A 20,686-nucleotide genomic window follows, 5' to 3' on the forward strand; every position below is an offset into this window, starting at 1 on the left:
AGGTGGAACTGATTGGAACTTAGTAAACAATTCTGGTAATGATGCACAAGTTGGGAGAGACTCTACATGTCATTCAGTCATAGCTCTGTTCTCTCTGCAGGCTTAACAGGAGTAGCAAACAATACAAATTTATTTTTGTCGTGAAGATCTGCAGATATGACCCTAAATACAGGCAAAGAGAATATGTGTTGAGTAAGGAGGTGGAGTTTTTACAGAGTAGCATTATAGTCTTATAGAATTCTTTAGGCACTAAAATTGAGTCACAAACTTCAAGAATACTTTTTAGTAGTTCAAAGGGCTAGTATTTTTATTTTCGATATTATTTCCTCTTCCAGCTTTTCACACATACTTGACTTAATGTAAGTTCTTAACGTTCCAAACAGATTGATATTTCCAGCATTCTACTATTGATTTAAGTGTAATTGTTGTTCCTAGGTAATGGGAGCAACTTGAATTTTTCCCATACTATGCCTAGATACATGAATTTTGTCTCTAGGGCTGTCACTTCAGCACTTTTCAAGAGCAATAAAATCACATGAAAATTTAAAAAATGCACTCAAATTGTTGTGCAGTGCATTATTTTTAGATAAGGTGAAATAGCTCAGAGTGGACTGTGGGATTCTTAATAACTTTTTTCAAGATCTCAGATTAGCATTTTCAGTTTGAATGAGGGCAGGCTTAGAGGAGCAAAAGATTAATACCTGTTTTTGGTCAATCAGTAAAGATGGGTAGCAATATGTGTACCTTCTTGAATATCACCTATCATAACCTGAGATTGCCTGTTCCCTTTTTTAAAAAATGAAGACCTCAGCATGACCTTAACTAGTCGTGATTTCTTTTCCAAACAAGTTGCACGTTTGGCCAGCATACCCATTTGACTTTTGTGCTTACTTAACACAAATAATCATCTTATATTGCTTTGAAAGTTACAATAAATACTACATCCCTAATGAGTACTTCCTGCTTTTACTTTATTTTAAATCAGTTTGCCAAACTATATATCTCCTTGTGCCACTGACTTTTTAGTAGAAATCTACACTGAAATAAATGGGAAGCTTTTTTAAAAATAGAAAAAAAAATCTGATGCAAAATGGCTCTTGCTGTAGTGTACCCTACAATTGGCTTCTGTTACTTTTTAAAAGATGTTATTCCTGAAATGCTATAGTAATCTTCTGTGCATTCAGGCATGTGCATGCCAAACATATTAGGATTCATAAACAAAGAGTTTTTATGTCCTCAATGCCATCTTTTTAATGTTTGTTAGGACTAGCCCTCCATATACCATACTATTTTGCTACATTATGTCTCTTGCACTTCTTGTGTATAGAATTGCCAGCCACAGGTGTTTGAAATCATGAGTCCGATCCTAAAAATCATGATTGGCTTAAAAAATTTGTGATTAAAGTCAAATAGTAAATCTTGGATTTTTTAGTTGCCTTTTAGCCTTTGAGCCTTGTGGGTGCCCTCAAGTCCCATTTGCAAGCTTTTCTTTATAATCATGAGAGGCTAACACTTTTTTAAATATAAGGACTGAGATTCTCACATAAATACAAGATTCCAGGCCCTGGGGCTCTAAGAAAAACAAATATTGTGAGATTAGCAATAAGATTACAAGGGATGGTATCACTGTGGGTGAGCTTTTGCTGAAATAAGATTTATTATTAAATGAGAAGATATTGTCAAAGTATTTCACTTTCATCTATATTTAAATTCTGATTTGAGGTACATGTTGGTTGTAGGATAGCTCTAACTAAATGGCAGTGTACCTGTTGAATGTAGCACTGAAATCACTTCATATTCAATGCTAGATATAGTGGTTTTCAGAAATAGTGTAGCTACCTCCCTTTTCTTCCTCCGACCATGTGAGGTGAAATAGGGATAGAACTTTGGACCTTTAGCTGCAGTGTACATTCCAGTGGAGAGTCTAAGCAGCAGGTAAGTGTCAAATTCACTGGTAATTTACCAGTAATGTAAGGTCTCTTTGTGTTGCAAATCATACCCATTTTAAAATAAGCAAAGATTCTAAAATAATATCAAAGTGGGTCATTAAAATTAAGCAATAAATGTAGCAGGAGGTAAAGTACATATGTTTTTTTATAATACTGAATGCTTAACCAAGTCAGCATATGGGAGTAGGTGGATATATAGCTAACATAAATGGTAGTTTGAGAGACCGAAAGCCCACAGCTGTGCCCCTTAATCTGTTTCATATGTGCAAGCTTTAGAGGTGAGTGTGTTGTAGGTTTGTAAACAGAAAGATCTTTAGCATCTGAGTTTAGTCATGATCTCTCTCTTGAAGGGAGCAGGCTACAAATTGCAATACCAATTTTATATGCTTTACTGCAGTATTAATATCAAATTTATCATGTTGAGCAAATACATTTAGGATGGCGGAAAGACTTTTTTTCAACAAATTTTGCAGCTGGAACTGATACTAATACTCTTATCTCTCAGTACCATACAGTAATTGCAGTTAATTGGTTGCTGCATAACTGCTTCTGCCATGTGTTGTGGTGTGAAAATGCAATATATCAACAGTAATAAATCACAACATTAGCATGTATAACTTTAATGTTTTGAGAGAATTTCCAGATCAATCATCCATGGGTGAAACATTTCATATGAAATTCCAGTACCAGTGCATTCCCCACACTTTTGTAGCTAAAGTGCTTGTTACTACTATTACTTAAGTATTAATTTATTGGATATTATTTATTTGGGTAATTTATGCATTAAGTTAAACCAGTAGTGTTTGCTGCTGATGACATGAAAATCAAGATTGGGTGCAGATGTGGAACCAAAGTCCATAATTAGGAAGTGACCGGAATACTCATGCCTTTTTTCACACAGTCATTTAGAAATGTTGGCGCCCCCATTAAATCACAACCAGCCTGCATTCTAATAAAACCCCTCTGTAATTTCCCAGTTGTCTGAATCATGCCAGGCTTTTCTTGCTCAGCTATGGGGGCTCATGTAAATACAGTCCCACTTGTAACTGTGACTGCAAGACAAAAACTGATCCCAAAATTTGGAGATTGGAGCTCAACATTTGGCTCCAATTACAATGGTCACAAGAGCGCATCTTTCAGAAAACAACCTGGCTTAGAAAGGACACTAGGGAGCTTTCCGGTGCATCAGAAATAGACATTTCTCCAAGGCTGAATAGAAGCACAGAAGTTTGAGAGAGGCAAATGGGAAGTTCCACGAGGAACAGTGGGCTAAACTGGACTCTTTATCTTCTGCAAGCTTCAGGCCTTGCTGATGATACAGGGGATATAAAACTCTACATTCCGCTCAAGGATTGTGGGGAAAATACCAGTGCAGAAATTAGAGACCAGGTGAAAAGAGACCTTTATCATGATGGAGATTTGAACTTCAGTTGAAACTGTATTCATGACTTGCTCAGTTGCACCTAACTATTAAAGGATATGCACTTGTGTGTGTGCAAAAATGGGTAATTGACAGGAGTTGTCTGTAATTTTTTGGTGTATCTTTGGCTTTTACTTGTCGAAAGTACACACTGAGATGTAGAAAAGTCAGAGGGAGAAAAGCTGATGTTATTGGATGACTAGTTTATGCAGGTAAAGAGACTTGAACTTAGAAGCAGTTTTTTGTGTGAGTGCGCGCAATGTTCGTGGCACCTCTGGAAAACGTATTGGATCATGGGTCATCCCTTCATTATTCAGAACTTCCCTTTGGCCAATAAAATCTCAAATGCTGTCACACTTTGTGAGCTTTAAGATAGTTATGTGTACAGAACAAGAGAACATGTATCACTTGCTAACTAAAGCACTGTATAGCTATCTTCTTTAAAGAAGTGTTACAACAAACATGGATGAACTTCTGCTGTGGCTTTGCTGTTATGTCTGATGAAAAAATTTTTAGCGGGACTCCTTGTTCTGTACCTAGAAGCTAAAATGTGGCACACTGCAGGGGGCACACATTCAGCTGTAGACCACATATGGGTTAAGCACTAACCATGCTTCACAGAGTAAGGATATGTCCCTCTAACTGTCAGATATGTGCATGCTGATCCACAAGAGACAGAGGGAAAGAAATTAATGTTATTGGAGGGAACATTAATTCCATAACTAGTAACCTTCTGTTTAAAAAATACCTAATGATCATGTATAAATAGAGTTTAACTTTTGTTTATAATCAATATGCTAGATGAGTCAAACTGTACAAAGGTCTGGTAGCGTTTACTGTTGAAAATGGTCTGAAGAGAATAGTTAGCCCCTTTCATGTTGATGTGCAGAAAAAGAGGCCTCTCTGTCTTCTTCCTTTGTGACTCATCCTGGATCGTAAAGCAACTTGCCAAGTGTCTAGGATCGGCCTTGGGATTGGATATTGGCTAGCTGGTTGAGGTTTCATCCAGAAAAGACAAAGGTAAAGGGAAAGCAACCATGAAAAATGAGGCTTGTCTCACACCATTATTAAGAAGGTGCCTGCCACTTGCTAAATGGAGGAATAAGGATGCTGCAGCAGGTTGGCTGTAGGAGCTTGCTAGAGGGAAGGTTGGGAAGAGAGGTATTCAGAGAGGATGTGGAAAATGTGGAGAAGTAGTAACATATGCATTTTGTACTGTTGACAAATTGTTTATTTTGTTTATCTATTGTTTTATCTACTTCAGTTGTAAGATCTTTGGGATAGGGACTCTCTGCTAGTGTGTGTACATGTGTCTGTGTGTGTGTGTACAGTGCCTCTGATTGGGGGTCTCTTATCACTTCTTATTTAGGCACTACCAGAATGTGATGGATTCTAAGATTGCTGCTATTTAAGAGTGGAAAAGACTTGTTGCTTTTTTTATTTCAGATGTGAACATTGTCGTACTTACTAGTGCCTTTCCCACAGCCAGGTTGGACTTCTGTTTTGTTCTAGAGGGGGCCTACACCTTAAGACCACCTGGAAAATTGTATACAGTGGAGAATGTAGCTGCTGGTTCACTAAATAGGATTTTCTGTAGGAATACTCTATCCCTGTACTCCATTATCTGCCCTGGCTACCAGATTATACTGAGTGAAATTTCAAATGTTGTTGTTAATTTCTAAAGCCCTAAATATTCAGGGAATTGCCTATCTTAGAGATCCCTTTCCCTGCGTGTGGCTCTGTGGCAGTATCAGGCAGCTGAGGCACTGAATAGCAATAGGTTTAAATGAGAACTGGTTTAAATGAGAATAGAAATAGGGTGTTCTTGGGGGAGGGCAAATGGCAGGATGTCTGCAGCTATTTAATTTGTTAATGTGCCCTCCTGTGCCAGAGCTCAGGTTTGATGAATGTTGGGGAACATTCCAAGGCTTATCTTTTTCCAGATTCTTTTGAGAGAGTGACTTGGATGTTGAATGAAGTTTTGGGGTCAATGCCTGGCAGCATCCTTTGTGGTATTGTGCTAATTTGTGAAAGTATTGTTTTTCTAAGAGTGTTTAAAGTATATTTAGAAAATGCAAATCAAAACATGAATGTATTAAAATAAACAGGACCTTCTCTGGTACCCAGGCCCACCCAGCAAGATTTTGTAAGTCAGTGACTCCCCCCTTGTGAGCTGTTATATTTTGATCATGGAAGTTGCCTAATAAGAGTCCTATCTTGGTAAACTAGATCAGTCCTGTCTATTTTAAACAAAGTATTGTTTGTTTGTAGGTGAAGGAGTGTCACGTTAGGACAAGTTTTGTTATCATAGGTCTTGCCTACTCTAGGAAAAAATGGTACCTGTTTTTCCCAGCAACAGGGCAGCTGTATTGTTACTGAGAAACAGCAACATTGCCTGGAAATGTATACAAAATCTCCTAGCATAAATATACCCTCAGACCCTTACAGTATATAGGTCAGAGTTTAACTTGCAGTTCTAAAGAGTCTTAATGAGGTGTGTTGTTGTTTCTCATCACAGCAGCCCACCTACATCATCTATGCCCATCCAAACAGTTGTAAATTATCAAAAGCCCTGGGTATTTTATGTATCATTGTAGATAATTTAACCTTTTTCTTATCTCCAGTTAATCATCAGTGCTGACTCTTCTCTGTTCAAGGACATAGACCTGCAAACATGATGCTGGGGTAAACCTGAATGGTATGTTAACGGCACTCCTGCTTTTCTGGTGAGGGGTGGAGGAGTTTGTTCCATCCTGCTGGTGGTTGCTATGCACACTTAGACATGCTGATTTATGTTTTTATTTGTTCTTGTTCTACTTTCAGCCCCCATGAATTTTCCCACTAGTTTTATTTTCTGCTACCCCAAATCATGCTGCATTGCAGCACATGCTTAGCAGGGTCTAATCTGATTCAAGATTAACCTCTTTTAAACTTTCCTCTTATTACTATTACCATACTGTTAATCTTATGTACAATGGTTGTACTGTTCATAATCCAATCAATTCCTATCACCTTCCACTTAATTGGGACACACTTAAATGGGATATCTTCGCAAACTGAATTAAACCCAATGACATTACCAAGGACTGCTGCTTAACAAGGATGATAATTCTATTTAATTAAGATACCTGCAGTTGATTAAGTGATACTTAAATAGGGATAAATAGTATTTGTGATGCTCTGGGTGATATTGCTTTGTCTTCCTTTAAACATCCTTTACCACTGTTTTCTTCAAGTTCACTCCCATCAGGCTCACAGTATTGCACACTTATCAGAAACTTCATGATGGTATTTCTCTAGTTCAGTTGGGTTGCAGCTCACTGAGCTGTATTCGGGGTGGGGTGGGGGGGGATATCAGGTGTACATGTGTTACTTTAATGAGCCAGCAGGATTAATTTTAGTGAAGTAAAAAGCTTGAGAACCTCTCAGATACCAAATGACTTGACTTCTCTTAAAGCCCATGATCCTCTCAGCATCCATATGGAGGGGAAACTGCACCCATGAAGGGTGGGAGGGGGCAGAGGCGCTCACAGGAAGTATTGGTCTTGCAAAAATGGTGCTCTCTAGGGCCAGTGGGAACCAGGCAGCAGAGGAATCAAGGGGCATCTGCATGATCCTGAACAGTGTGTGGGTTAAGGGAGTGGTTATTCCTGCACAGAAGACAATCCGGCCCAAGGCTAAGAACTTTGCTCCTTTGCGATGCTAGGCTATCCACCTGGGGTATGTTGAAAGTGAATCCATACGACTTCTACATAGTCCCAGGTACTACTGGTCAGATTTTGTATTTTGTTTGACGTTCTGAAAAATAATTAAATTAATTAAACTATGAAAATATCCTCAACAACTGACAGTGCCTGGTTTATTACATGTAATCATTAGAAAAACCAAGTGACAAAATTGCAATAGAGCATTAACAAGCCCCTAAAACATGTGTTACTCCTTTTCCCCTAAACTCCTATGTAACACAAATTAATTTCACTCGTGGTTTTGTATCTCATCTTTGCATGGCTTGCTGTTACTTGTTTTATCCCCTTCTCATGTCTGAGTGTTATGATCCCACATTGAATTGAATTTATTGTATCTGTGAAAACTGCCTTTCATAAGATTCTATCAAGGGCAAAGGTTTGCTCTTGGCTATGCTGGTGTAAATCCACAATAACTCCATTGGAGTCAATGCTCATTTACGCAGTAAGCTATTGCAGGCAGGAGCCTTCTTTTTCTTACCTGGTTTAACAGTGCCTACCACAATGGGGTCCTTGAGCACTACCACAATACAAATAATGAAGAGTGCTTATAATCCTTGAGATTCACAGTGATCTAACGTGGTGGAATTTGACCCGGAGTGTTATGCACATGAAAACATTGTAACTAGCAATGCCATGGACTGCACCTGTACATGTTGCAGGGCAGAAAAAAGGCCTAAGAATCTAAACGGCTATCGTGGCACAAAATTGTTGTAATGTATAGACTTATTAGCATTGCTTTCCATAAGTGACTTGTCCATTTATCTATCTGTCTGAGCTACTTATGGCCCCCCCCCCCATCACTGTACTATTTGAGCATCTCACAATCTTTAATATATTTTAATTCTTTAATTCTGCCTCCCACCCCACAGTGAGGTAGGGTAGTGCTATTGTCCTCATTGTACAGATGGGGAACTGAGGCACAGAGAGACTAGAGGCTAGATCCATAAAGGGAGTTAAGTATCCTAGTATTACTTAGCTGGCCCAGAGATAGATGCCCCTTTGTGAGGCAAGGCTTAGGTTACGCCCATCTCCTCTGCATTTCCTGTTGCCTAGCTTAGGTGACTCCTCAGTGAGCTTGCTGGCTTTTGTGAATCCCATTCTTAGGCACCTAACTCTCCCTATGCATTGTATAGGGAGCCTTAGTGCCAAATTCAGGGCTGTGGATTCCACTGGTAGGGTGCCTTAACTCAGCATTGCAGTGTGTAATGTGTAAGTCTCCTTTGTGTGTCTATTCCTAGGTGACTTGCCCAAGGTCACATAGGAAGTCTGATTGACCAGAGAACTGAATCTGGGTTTTCTAAGTCCTAAGCTCGTGCCGTGACCACTGGACTATATATGCAGTGCCATAACAACTGGACCATGTAAATGTATATGCAGGAGACATTCATGTATTTCTCTGAGCATTTAAATTGTTTCTCTGCATTCCTGAGTATATGTAACTAGTATACTGCTCTGTTACTATCATGTTTAGATTTACATTTTAATATCCAAAATAACTATGGAACTACTCCTTTCTGACTAATAAAAGAATTTACTTCACTTGTATAATTGTTCAGACTTCTATCAAAATTATGCTTTATTTTCAAGTTGTATTTCATTTGACCACACTATTTATACTCTGCAATATTATCACAAATATGTCACTGCGGGTTCATTTGATCTACCTTTTACAGTTGCTATTTGTTCTGTTTCTTCTCTGTAAATATTTCCACATTCACATATCTCTTGTCCTTGTTATGGAACCTTGAATTATTTTCCTTCATACATCTATACAGACTGCATTCAGAATTTCGTACATAATGAATACTAATGTTATTGAGGCTGAATCATATTAACTAGCATTGCAGTTGTCTTATTAAAGGAGAATAAACTATATCAGCAGTGTAAGCATATGAAAATAAGATCAATTTGCTGAGGTCAGTTAATCTCTGTTTTGGAGGTTCTAACTGGGGTGATTTAAGAGTGTCATGGCCACAGAATTACAAATCTGCAAGTTTGGAAAATTCAGGGATTGAGTTTCAATCTCTATGAAAGCCGCGCTAATCCAACAGATCTAAATTTTGGTTTCCAACAGAGACTACTATAACAGAAATTGTTGATAGGCCATTCTTTAGAGTCACATTGGTGATGGCTGTGTGTCCCAGTTCGGAGCAATTGCCCCTTTATTTCCCCTCTGTGGTCCAGCAAGGGAACCCATTCTAGGCTCCTCAGCTGTTACCTCTTCTGGGCAGAGACCTGCATCTCTCTCCTTCCCCTTAGGAAGGATTTGGGCCCCCTCGAGTGCAGAAGCTTCTATCCATTTGCTAGCTCAGAAAGAAGGCCCTGAATCAGTTTAAACTCAGATTATTTATCCCCAAATCCTTGCTTTGTCTGCTGGGTCTCAGGAGAATCCAGTTAGAACTAGTACCTGTGAGCCTCTCCAGGTAGTGATATCTTTCTGCAGGTGTTACAACCCAAGTGAATTTACCCAATCATCCCCATTGTTGGTAGTTCCTGCAGAGTCGTGATCACTCTCCCACATGGAATTATATACTGTAGAACCTCAGAGTTACGAACCTCTCAGGAATGGAGGTTTTTCATAACTCTGAAAAAAATGTTATGATGGTTCTTTCAAAAGTTTACAACTGAACATTGACTTAATACAGCTTTGAAACTTTACAATGCAGAAGAAAAATGCTGCTTGTAACCATCTTAATTTAAATGAAATTAGCACAGAAACAGTTTCCTTACCGTGTCGAATCTTTTTTTAAACTTCCCCTTTATTTTTTCAGTAGTTTACATTTAACACAGAACTGTACTGTATTTGCTTTTTTGGCGGGGTGGGGGATGGGGGTCTCTGCTGCTGCCTGATTGTGTACTTCCAGTTCCAAATGAGGTGTATGGTTGACCAGTCAGTTCATAACTCTGAGGTTCATAACTGTGAGGTTCTGCTGTACCATCCCTGCCCTCAGTGATACCTAAACTTAATAAAGTAAAATCTCACACAGATATTGCAGGAAATTGCCAAATCTGTCACACTGTGCTTCTGTATTGGCTGGCAGAGTGGGTATGCTGTTAACTCATTAGTGACATTGTCTGTGTGGGTGGGATGGATGGATAAATGTATCAAAATAACAGTGTAGAATGTTACTTTTTAAAATATAACTACATTAGTCCTGTCACATTGCACGCACTATGTGCCTGCTCTGCCAGTCCTGTGTTCACTGGGAGGACAACATTGCTGTCAGCAGCTACCATGCTGTTTTCAGACATCTGCATAAGTTGTCATACTGATTTTGTTTTGTTAACTGTAACCAGGATGCCATGGTAGCATAGAAGAATATGGCTGCGGGTATGTTTGTGTAATATATAGCATTAATCCTAAATGCAATATAAAGTACATATTATACATTAAATTCTCAGTGGGGAAAAATGGAGGCAATTGTATTTATATTGCCAGTCTCCAAAGGCTTAAATAACTTATACTGTTAATAAAAGGTTAAAAACAATTTTAGATTAGAAAAAGATTGAAACATTTGTGTGAGCAATTTCAAAGGAACATTTTTAAGGCTAGATTTCTCCCTCCCCCCAGATTCTTATTTTCTCTTAGGATGTCCTGAATCCAATTTTAGTTTTTTCACATACAAAAAATTTGCAAAATATTTTCTGTAACTTGATTTCTTTTGGACCTCTAAGGGAAGATGAGAGAAATATAGGTACTAAAAAACTGGAGAAACAGATGCAACACTTTTATAAATACATGTTATTCACAACCAGATGGAGGAAGCGAGATAGGACTGATATAGATGAGAGGTATATGCATTGTGTGGGGAATGAACTCTGAAGTGTGACTAGAAGAAATTTTGAACTAGAATTTTAAAATGGACAGGCTGAATAAAACTAAAGGGTACCTTATCAGTCGTGTGAATAGTGCATTCACAGAATCCTCAACAGGAGAGACAGAGAAGATCATTTGTACCATCCTGTGTTATTCCTGCACTAACAAGGTGTGGTCAGGTGTACTGGCCCTCTGAAGCAGATGAGATAAGCCTCTGTATCCAGAACCACTCTGGTCCTGGTTTCTGAGCCTATACTCCACCCTGGTTCCATGACCGGCTTGGGGAGTAAGTGGTTGAGTACTTCATGGAACCATGAGCACACGTGTGTTGCTGGCACAGTTCATGGATTCCCTCAGCACTTGCCTTTCTTGCAGTGAGACCCAGGTGCACAAATCTCTTCTGCCTACTACAGAACCTGCCTCCTTAGGTTTTGGCTGCACTTTCCCCCACACCTTTTTATTTTTGGTGACCCCAACAAGTCCAGAGGTTATCTTCATGAACCTCTTCCCCTCATTGTTACTTATAAGTCCAGGAGCAGGAAGACTGGCCATGGGGAGTCTCTTTCTGACTGTGGGGCCATTTTCCTTGGCCCCACACATACACACATCAGTCCAGAATTCTTTTGGATGGCATTCATTGACTCCTGATGCCTTCTCAGAGAAATGGGTGTTACCCAGGGATCTCTGTTCTGTCTCTCCCCCTTCCACCCCCACCCAACTCCTTTTGGCTGAAATTTTAACTTCACTCCTCTCCATGCCCTTTTTCTTGAAGTGTTTCTTAGTAATCAATTAAATAATTAATAGACTGATAAATGTCAGTCAGAAAGCACCATTATGATAATTTAGGATGACTTCCTAGGTAACACAGGCCATAAAACCTTACCCAATAATTTCTACATCAAACCCATAACTTCTGCTTGTGCTAGAACATATCTAGCAGGAAGATCCAGTCCTGATATAAAGACATTCCTAGACAAGATGTTCCAGGGGTTAATTACTTCAATGCTGAACATGTGTGCTTTAATTCTAGTCTGAATTTGTCTTGTCTCAGGTTCCATCAATAGGATCTCATTACATCTTTTCTGCTATATTAGAGACCTAACCAGTGCAGCAATTTCCACACAGGTCAAGGAGAGGAAGGAGCATTATATCTTGGATCCAGTTCTTCCGCTCTTCTGTGTCCCCTCCTTCAGCTCTGCTTGCTGAAATTAGATTCCCTCCCCTTCTACTCTCCCTGCCCAAAGTTAGTCAACACACTTCCTCTATGACAAGAAAACATCAGTCTGGATTTTTGTGACTACTTAAATGCACTCAGAAAGGGGTGAGGAGGTACACTTGCCAAGTTTCAATAAAACACAGAGCCAAACTTGAAACTAGTGATCCTATAGGAATGCTATATAATAACACATAATATCCTTAAAATTCCTTATGGATTTCCTGAAATGCAGAGCTTTTGCTTCTTTATGGCGTACAAAGAAGGCCCAGAAAAGTGTGCTTTTCTTTTCTTCATTCTCCCAAAAAACTTTTCCTTTGTTTTTTATATCTCAGAGTCAGCTCTGGTCTAGCCTAGAAGACTCTTGGTTGCGTGAAGAAGTAGAAAAAGTGACTATCTCCCAAGAGCCAAGAGAGTGAAAGTTGAGCAAATGAGAGAAGGGATTTGTATTCTGACTACTTTAAACTCCTTCCCCTTCTGCACTTGTTCAACATTATTGACAAATTAACAGTTTGAAGAAAGAAAGCTTTATTAAGGATTTAGCACAAATCTCCTGCCCCTTCAAATAAGATGTGAGAGCTAACAATATACATCCTCAGACTTCCAGCAAAATCAGGGAATACCAGAGCTGATATATCTAAGCCCTTCTTCCCACTTCCTTCCCAGCACCACCATCACCAACAGAAAACCCTTTGTGGGGAGGCTGGTTTTTTGTTTTGTTTTGTTTTTTAATAACAAAGGGTTTTTTGGTCTCTTTGAAGCAGAAGTCACAAGCACTGTTCCCTATAAGCTGTGCACATGCACACAGATCCTAAACCCCACGCACATGGTGAAACACCGCACGCACCAAAATTTGCACAAGGCGCAAAAATTTGCACAGAAGAAATTTTTTGCACACACGGCTTGTCAAAAATTAGAGGGAACATTGGTCACAAGCCCAATTTAAAAATATTTTGCAGGTTGCCTTTAAGCAGGAATTTGTGACAGGTGATTAAACCCCTTGTAGTAGAAATAAGGGAGCTTTAGAGACCACATGAATATTAAAACTTATGTTATTTTAAAACAATGAACCAAACATTCATAGAACAGTTTTCAGAAAGAGTACATTTCTTTAAAAATTTAGAAGAGCCAGAGAGCATAGTCTCAGTCCTTTCAACCCTACAGCACATGAGTAACTTTACGCACATGAGTAGTCCTATTGAGCTCCGTGGGACTATATATGCTTAAGCATTTGTAGGTCCAAGGCCATAACTGGTGTCTGACAGCATCCCAAAAATGGCTGTCCAACATTTAGGAAATACTTCAGCAACTGTAACAGATCTATTCTGATAAATCTGCAAAGCAATTAAAGTGCATACAGTTATAAAAACTAATGAAACAAGTGCTTTGTTTATTAGAAGAATGACCTGCATTGAGACCGAGGAAAATGAAGACTGGAAAGCAATTTTGGAATTCAATGGAGACTGTCACAATTAAGCTTACAGACAAAGTGAGTGAGGTAATATCTTATATTGGACCAACTTCTGTTGGTGAGAGAGACAAGCTTTTGAGCCACAGAGACTTCTTCAAGTCTGGGAAAGGTACTTCAAGCATCACAGCTGAATACTGCATGGAGTACCTTTCCTAGACCTGAAGAAGTCGTCTCTGTGGCTCAAAAGTTTGTCTTTCTCACCAGGAGAAGTTGGTTCAATACAAGATATTCCCTCATCCACTTTGTCTCTCTAATATTCTGGGATTGACACAGCTAAACACTGCATACAACAAGTAAGTTTGTCATTCATAGGAATCACATCGATTTACTGACACAATCGGTACACCACAAAATTTTGAATACATCTGTGACAGAAGAGACAAAAACAAATTGAAATTAACAGTATACGGTGGTAAGAAATTACCAGTAATTGAGGTATTAGCTATGCTGTATATATAAAGTCAAAGAGGGCCCGCTTCGCCACTGCCTTGTACCTAGTATAATCATTTACACCTGTGAAAGATGGGTGTAAATCACTTCCAGTCTGTTCTCGTGCATTCTGGCACAAAGGGGTGAGTTAGTACAGAATCAGGCCTGGGAAATCACATACTTTTATTTATTTTGGCTCTGAAACTCAGCATGTGTTAGGGGTTAAAATGTGTGAAGAAATACAACTGGAACATATTGTGGAGGTTGTATTGTGAGATTCAAATGAAAATATACTAGGAAAATACAAAGACTGGAATCTATCATGCTAATGACAAACTGAACTGTTTAAATCAGGGGTCGGCAACCTTTCAGAAGTGGTGTGGCTAGTCTTCATTTATTCACTCTAATTTAAGGTTTTGTGTGCCAGTAATATATATTAACGTTTTTAGAAGGTCTCTTTCTAGAAGTCTATAATATATAACTAAACTATTGTTGTATGTAAAGTAAATAAGGTTTTTAAAATGTTTAAGAAGCATCATTTAAAATTAAATTAAAATTCAGAGCCCCCCGGACTGGTGGCCAGGACCCAGGCAGTGTCAGTGCCACTGAAAATCAGCTCACATGCCACCTTTGGCACGTGTGCCATAGGTTGCCTACCCCTGGTTTAAATGTTGAGATAATCTCAGTTATTATTTCATCCAAGAAAATTCCATTTGCACTCAGACTGAGTTTTGAAGGAGCTACTTTAGGATGATGATAAAGTTATGAAGTCTCACAATCAACGGACTGGGCACATCCACTGGCAGGAAAAAAATCTTCTAGGTATGTCAGTGAATATACCTCGATACAAAGGAACATTATAAAGTTCTAACAGTCCCAGTTGTGGAAAACAGTAGTGGATTGGCTGGAGCAAAAGGCTTTCCAGATTTTGGGTTCATCTGGTGGCTTTTGGCAAATATTTTGGGAGAAAAAAAGTTCTGTGGAAACTATATTTAACCCGTCATTTGTCACATACTGTTTCTTGTGGTAGCTGTGAGGAATGTGTGCTTCAGGCTTTCTAGATACTACTTGATTATGATACCATAATCCAATAATTGGCTTCATAGGGGTGTTTGTCAGAGATAAATTGGAAAACACAAGTCATTGCTGGTATTTGTGTAAGGTAGAGTGGATAGAGATATAAATACAAATAATTAGTTAAGCTGGCAAATAGTTTTGTTGTTTTTTCGGTATATCCTGATTACGAAACTTACATGTTTCAGAACCTGTGGCAGGGAATATTTCAGTAGATAAGGAAGAGATGGGGTCCATCAAACCAAGAAGGAGAAGAGCATCACTGCACACTGACTTGCCAGGCTAATGGGAACTAGGTTCAAAGGGGGAAGGTCACAAAAGCCCATAGGTCACTTTAAAAAACAAAACAAAACCTTATCTTAACAAAGGGCTATTTTTTCCGGGTGGGGCAGGGGGAAGGGAGAGGGAATGGAAAATTACAATATGGTCATAGGCAACGAGAGGGATAACAATGGTGAAATATACTCAACATCTTAGATATGTATACAAAAATGCAAGGAGTTTGGGAAATCAACAGGAAATGTTAGTACAGAAGCTAAATTATGATGTATTTGGAATCACAGAGACTTGGTGGGATAAATGTCCTGACTGGAATATTGGCATAGAGGGGTATGGCTTGTTCGGGAAGGGCAGGTACGGGGGAAAAGAGAAGAGTTGTTGCATTTTACATTAAGAATATCTATACTTGTTTTGAGGTCCACAAGGGAGTGAGAGGCAGACCAATTGCAAGTGTCTAGGTGAAAATAAAAGGTGAAAAACAGTGGCAATGTCATAGTAGGGGTCTAATATAGACCATCAGATCAGAAGGGCGTGGTGGATAGGGCATTTCTGGAATAAATAGAAATATCCAAGAACTGGTAGTAATGGGGCACTTTAACTACACAGACACCTGTTTGGAAAATAATATGGTAAAACACAAAATGTTCAATAAGTTCTTGGAATGTATTGAGGACAACTTTTTGTTTCAGAGCATGGGAGAAAATAACCAGAGGGACAGCCATTTTAGACTTGATCCTGACTAGGGAGGAATTGGTTGTGAATGTGAAGGTTGAAGGTCATACAAAGAAGGTCTGATAAGAATGTCTTCTACAACTTGCGGCTCATTAGTTGAAAGCAACAAAAGAGGATAGAGATCTGGGTATGCTGGTTAATCACAGGATGATTATGAGCCACCAATATGATGTGAAAAAGGCTGATGTGATCCTAGGATGTCACATGAGGCATTTCCAGCAGAAAGAGAGACGTATTAATGCCATTATAAAAGGCCCTGGTAAGACCTCATTTGGAATACTGTGTACAGTTCTGGTCACCCACGTACAAGAAGGATGAAATTAAATGGAAACAGGTGCAGAGAAGAGCTATTAGGATGATCAGGGGAAGGGTGGGGGCTGTATAATGAGAGGAGACTGGAAGAGGTTGACTAATTTAGCTTAGGAAAGGGAACATTGATAGGGAATATGATTACTCTCTCTCTAAGTATATCAAAGGGATAAACACCAGGGAGGGAGAAGAGCTATTTAAGCTAAAGAACAATGTTGGTATAAGAACAAATGGCTATAAACTGGCCATACACAAATTCAGGCTGGAAACTATAAGGTTACTAATCACCAGAGGGGTGTGACATTGGAACAGTCTCCCAGTAGAAATTGTGCGGGGACAACAAACAATTAGTTTTAAAAGAGAATTGGACAAATTTATAAGTGCAATGGTATGGGATTGCTTGTGATGGGGGCAGGACTCAGCAGCCCTGGGGGTCATTCTTGATTTATATGTTGTATTCCTAAAAGCTCATGCTTTAGGGCTTCAAGAGGTTACATGCAAGGGTCAGGAAGGGATTCCTTCCGCCATCCCATGTATTCCGGGTTTTTTTATTTGGTCTCTTTCCTCTGAAGCATCAGAGATGTCCATGGCTGAAGATAGAACACTAGGCAGGGCCATGTGTTCTGAGGTAGCACCAAGCATTCTATGTCTCAGATGCTTGGCTCGCTGATTCTTGCTCACATGCTCAGTTTCTAACTGATCGCCATATATGGGGTCAGGAAGGAATTTTCCTCCGGGTTAGACTGGCTGTGATCTTGGGTTTATTCCCCTTCTTTTGAAGCATGGGGTGGGGGTCACTAGCTAGGATTATCTGGATATATCTCACTTAATCAATTTCCTGCCATTAAAGGGACCTCAGGCACTAGTACACCTCAGTCTCTCCTATTCTGTGCCTGTGACACACAATAGTTTAGTCTCATGTGGGCTGTAATACTGTGATCTAATTTTGGTTGGGTTAAGTGTATGGTGGGCTGAATGGTGTTGGTGGCCTCTGATATGCAGGAGATCAGCAAGATGATCTGGTGGTCCCTTCTGGCTTTAAACTTCATGACAAAAGAATAGGATAAGTGTGTAGGGGCAAATTCAGAAAGGCTCAGGCACAAAATGAGTTACATCTAGTAAGGGAAATAAAAAGCAATAAGAAGAGGTTCTATAAATACATTAGAAGCAAGAAAAAGACAAAGGAAAGTGTAGGTGCTCTACTTAGCGGGGAAGGAGAGTTAATAACAGAGCTCAGGGATGAGGTGTTTTTTCACTAAAAAGGTAAATTGTGACCAGATACTTAACACAATATTCACAACAAGCAGGAAGGAACATAAGCAAAAATAGGGAACACTACTTAGATAAGTTAGATGTATTCAAGTTGGAAAGGCCTGATGAAATTCACCCCAGGGTACTTAAGGTGCTAGCTAGCAATCTCAGAACCATTAGCAATTATCTTTAAGAAGTCATGGAGGACAGATTAGGTCCCAGAGGACTGGAGAAGGGCACACACAGTACTGATCTTTACAAAGGGGAAGAAAGAGGGCATGAGAATTAAAGACCAGTCAGCCTAACTTTGATGCCTGGAAAGATATTGGAACAGATTATTAAACAATCAATTTGTAAGCTCCTACAGTATAATAGGGTTATAAGAAATAGTCAACGTGGATTTGTCAAGAACAAATCATGCCAAACCAACCGAATTTCTTTCTTTGTCAGGGTTATTGTCCCAGTGGATAAGAGTGAAGCTGTAGATGTGATAAATCTTGATTTTTAGTAAGGCTTCTGACAGAGTCCCACATGACATTCTTATAAGCAAACTAGGAAGATATGGTGTAGACTAAATTACTGTAAGGTTGGTGCAAAACTGGTTGAAAGGACTGTACTCAATAGTTATCAGTGGTTTGCTGTTAAACTGGGGGTGTGAATATCTAGTATCTAAGTCTGATATTTGTCAATATTTTCATTAATGACTTGGGTTATAGAATGAAGAGCATATTTTTAAATTTGTGGATGCTATCAAGCTGGGTGGAATTGCTAGCACTTTGAATTCTACTACTGTCCTCCAAAGCTACCTTTACAAATTGGAGAATTGTTCTGAAATCAGTGAGATGAAATTCAGTAAAGACAAGTGGAAAGTACTGTACTTAGGAAGGAAAAATCAAATGCAAAACTACAAAATGGGGACTAGTCAGGCAGTAGTACGACTGAAAAGGATCTGGTGGTTATAGTGCATCACAAATTGAATAAGAGCCAACAGTATAATGCAGCTGCAGAAAAGACTAATATAATTCTGGGGTGCATAAACTGGAGTGTGTTGTATGTAGGATGTCAGAGGTAATTGTCCCACTCTACCTGGCACTGGTGAGGCCTCAACTGAAGTATTGTGTCCAGTTCTGAGTGCCACACTTTAAGAAAGATATGGGCAAATTGGAGGATGTCCAGAGGAGAGAAACAAAAATTATAAAAGATTTAGAACACCTGACCTATAAGAAAAGGTTGAAAACTGGGCATGTTTAGTTGTGAGAGGAGAAGAGTGGTGAGGATGGGGCCTGATATGTCAAGAGCTGTTATAAAGAGGATGGTGATCAATTGTTGTCCATGTCCACTGAAGGTAGGACAAGGAGTAATTGGCTTAATCTTCAGCAAGGGAGATGTTTTTCCTGATATCTAACTTACTTTCTAACTATAAGGATAGTTAAGCACTGGAATAGGCTTCCAAGGGAGGTTGTGGAATCCTTGTCATTGGAGGTTTTTAAGAATAGTTTGGACAAACCTGTCATGGATAGTTCAGGTTTACTTGGTCCTGCCTCAGAGCAGGGGGAATGACAACGTGACCTCTCAAGGTCCCTTCCAACCCTACATTTCTGTGATTCTATAAATAAAGGACTTTAAGGGGTAGAGTTCAGAAGAAGTTGATTTCCTGAGAGGAATAAAATATAGTTAAAAGGCTAATTGTGTGTAGTTAAAGTTATATTATGGATTTTTATTGGGGGGGGGAGGGGGCTTGGATATGTGCCTTGCTAAACTGGCCTAGCATTGGGTTAGTCCAAGGCACTTTTCTCTAACTCCCCTAATCCCTGGGTATTAGGCCATGGTATGTATGGACCAAAATTGTAAACTGATCCCGTCATTAGCTTCTATCTACAGGCCCAAACCGTGTCTACCTGTGACTATGCACCAAGTCTGCTATTGGGCTTATCACTCAACTTAATAGGCAGCAGGTTTAAAACAAAGAAAAGGAAGTATTTCTTTACACAATGCACTGTCAACCTGTGGAACTCTTTGCTAGAGTATATTGTGAAGGCCAAGACTATAACAGGGTTCAAAAAAGAAATGGACCTATCCTCCATGAATTTATCTATCAATGTCTATTAGCCAGGATGGGCAGGGATGGTGTCCCTAGCCTCTGTTTGCCAGAAGCTGGGAATGGGCAATGGGGGATGGATCACTTGATGATTACCTGTTTTGTTCATTGGCCATGCTGGAAGACAGGATACTGGGCTAGATGGACCTTTGGTTTGATCCAGTATGGCTGTTCTTATGTTCTTAACCCTGAGCCTAGGCTATGATTGGGGCTACTGTGTTTTTTCTTTGTGGTTTGAGCCTTGGAATTTGGTTCAGTGTACAGTTTTTTGTCTCTTGCAGTGGAGGTTTTGTCATTGTTTTCAGTGGGAGCAGAACCTCTCGTTGCATATGTTCTCTGATATGTCTAATGGCATACTCACTTTAACAAGTGTTGATAAACCAAACACTGGGTCTTAAAGAACGGAAAGCTTGTTCTAACTAACTAAATGCAGTTTACTAAGCACTGTCTCTGTACACTTCTGGGGACATGAAATTGTATTAAGGTATATTTTTTCTCAAATAGCATAAAAGATTTTTTTTTATATCTCCTATCTCCTCCTCAAAGTGGTGAATGCACATTATGTTCTATTGTACTCATAATTTTGATTGACTACATCCTGTATCTTTTTGTTCACACTTTGTGATCACAAGATTAAAGTCTTTAAATAAAAAACTCATTTTGCTTTTATGCTTGTCTCATTTCAGGCTACTCTGAGAAATCTTGGTAAAGCTATTAAAAACAAAAAAAGGAGGGTAGTTGCCAATTGCTTTTAAACTTCTGACATTTCTGATATATTACAATCTGCAGACTGCTAATTTATTTTCCTCTAAGAACCATTGTTTTGAGTGGGTTTGCTTTGTCATTGCTAAAAATAAAAAGTATCTAAATCTCTCAAGGTCAAAATAGGTTAGATTGG

The 20,686-nt window shown here is 39.2% G+C and overlaps 1 protein-coding gene across 7 annotated transcripts in view; it reads left to right on the forward strand.

Annotated features, from left to right (window-relative positions):
• Positions 1-20,686, forward strand: part of GULP1 (GULP PTB domain containing engulfment adaptor 1) — a 277,029-nt gene that overhangs the window by 5,186 nt on the left and 251,157 nt on the right. For 2 of the 7 annotated variants that reach the window (XM_074967752.1, XM_074967757.1), the window contains exon 2: positions 5,994-6,067. The exons of 4 other annotated variants lie outside the window; for them this stretch is intronic. The gene's annotated coding sequence lies outside the window, so the exon portion shown is untranslated. Of the gene's footprint in view, positions 1-1,917; positions 1,936-5,993; positions 6,068-20,686 lie in introns of those variants that run through there. One more of the 7 variants, XM_074967753.1, reaches the window with a different exon arrangement.

This window comes from Natator depressus, chromosome 11, assembly GCF_965152275.1.
Source record: "Natator depressus isolate rNatDep1 chromosome 11, rNatDep2.hap1, whole genome shotgun sequence".
Classification (NCBI taxonomy): domain Eukaryota; kingdom Metazoa; phylum Chordata; order Testudines; family Cheloniidae; genus Natator; species Natator depressus.